This window comes from Mustela nigripes, chromosome 17 (assembly GCF_022355385.1).
Source record: "Mustela nigripes isolate SB6536 chromosome 17, MUSNIG.SB6536, whole genome shotgun sequence".
Lineage (NCBI taxonomy): Eukaryota > Metazoa > Chordata > Mammalia > Carnivora > Mustelidae > Mustela > Mustela nigripes.
In genome coordinates, this window is record NC_081573.1 from 5,963,505 (window position 1) to 5,965,718 (window position 2,214).

The following is a 2,214-nucleotide window of genomic DNA, read 5'->3' on the forward strand; positions in this document are numbered from 1 at the left end:
GGCATTCGGTGCCTCCAGAGGGGCCGCCGGGAGGCCACTCTCCTTCCCATAGACACTGCCCTCCAGCCACCCGAGCTGCTCAGTCCTTTCCACCTGGCTCCTCGATGTTCCCACGTTCCCAGCCCCGAAAGAGCACGTGCACACACGGAGACACATCCCGCCCTTTGCTCCCAAGCCCACATCATCATCGGGCAGCTGGGTGGCTGCGAACATCTCCCAGAGCACCTTATTTACTAGCGGCGGCCCAGAGTCCACACCCTTCTCGGCCTGTCCAAATTCCACCCAGGCGGCGAGGTCCAATGTCCTATTATTGGTTTACTGCTTAGAACCTTTTTATTAGCGGCCCCCTCTCCTTGGGAGAAACAGTTCTGTGACTGGCAGGGATTGAGCCAATAAAATCTTTGAGTGGCTCAGCCCTCCCCAGGAAAGGAGGGGGCCAGGACTTTCAAAACCAGGGCCAGAGACCTCAGCCATAAACCGGGCGGAGATCAGGAAGGGCCTTGCGGCAGGCTCTCCAAGATCAGAGGGAGGGAGGGAGGGGTGGCGACAGCAGGTCCAAATGTGAGCTTGGCTTCCTCCGGCCTCGGCCTCGACTCTCTCCAGAAGGGGCTGGTCATGGAGCAGCCCAGCATGCCGACACCCCAGGAAACGGGCCAGAGCAGGGACTGCCCGCCAAGCCTCCCATCGGGCCTGCCAGCAGCTGCCTCCCCCTCCTCCCCTCGCTCATCCCCAGACTCCTTTCCCGCCCGCCCATGTCAGCCGGCACGCAAGAGGCCAGGCAGCCTCACTTCAGACCCTGGCGACATCCCACCTGGCAAGCTGGGTGACCTCGGGCAACTCACTCAACCTCTCTGGGCCTCCATAGTAAGACAAGAGCTAGTCATTGGTGCTTGTTAATCCCAGACAGTGGCTGGGAAGCCCATAAGAAAGAAAGGACCAGAGGGGATGCAGAGCACAACAGTCAGGGTCCTGTCTGCCTCCTGCTGTCAAGGTTTTTCTTTTCAAATTTTGATTTTTGCCCTTGGGATCCCCGTTTTGTACACTGGACCCCTACCCAAACTGGACCCCTACCCGGCAGCAGGGAACAACACAGAACTTATAAAGCGTGATTGATGGCAAAGGCTGTGAACGAGAATGTTCCCAGCCCCGGGTCCCACTGGTGTCTCTGGGTTCCTTCTCCCCACAACTGCGACCCCCATGAAATCCTCTTCCGTGGTGGAGTTCTGTCGCGTGTGCCTGTGTTCTCCAAGCAGTATATGAGCTTTTCTGGTTTTCCAGGGGAGAGGGGGGTTGTAAAAAATAGAATCGGGTTGCAGGTGGTGTCATTAAGAGCCATTCACGCGACTATGGGTACTAATAGTCCCCATGGGAATTTTCCACTGTCCCACTGGTCCCCTCAGATTCACAGTCTGCCTCTCCTCTCCCTTCTCCCTCCCTGCCCTGCCCCTGCTCACCTGCCTTCTGGCCCTGACTCATCCAGCCGGCTTGCCTAACCTCCATTCATTCCTTGACATCATTCTCAGAGACTTGCTAGGGCCCCCAAGGGGGCCCAGCTCTGACCCTGTCTGTGAACAGGCCACAGTGTGATGCGTGGGGTGAGTCTGAAGCTGGAAGTGGGGTCAGGGAACCTAGCTGCATCTGACTCCGTGTAAGAAGGGAGTTTGCCACACAGGGAGAGAGGTCATCCCAGGTGAAGGAATGTTCAGATGCAAATCCCAAAGGTGTGAGATCGAGGCCCGGGTGGAAGTGGAGGCAAGCAGGTGGGGCGCAGGCATTGAGGAAGGTGGGGACTGTGGGAACAGAGAGGAGCTCCCACAGAAGAAGCAGGGTGAGGGGCAGGACCTCAGCCCTAGTCCTCCGTTTTAAACCAGAGCAGCTCCCTCTTGAACTCTGTGATGTATTTCTGCTCCAGAAGAAGATTCCTCTAAAGAGATCTGTGTCTTAAAAGGTTTCAGAAGCCATCGCTATGGGTGCTAGGGAGTCACAGAAAAAACTTGAGCTGGGCATGGCCAGGGGTGGATTCAGGAGATTAGAAAAAAGACTTCTCTGGGAATCCCCACAGAGGAAGTGAATATGCAAAGGCACTGAGGCAGAGAACAGGGAGGTGAGGCCAGGGAATCTCAGGGGCTGGGATGGATGGAGTACATGGGCAGGAGGCCAGACTCCAGGCAGGACCTGGAGGGCCTTGGGACTGGGGGGCAGGGAGGGAGAGCT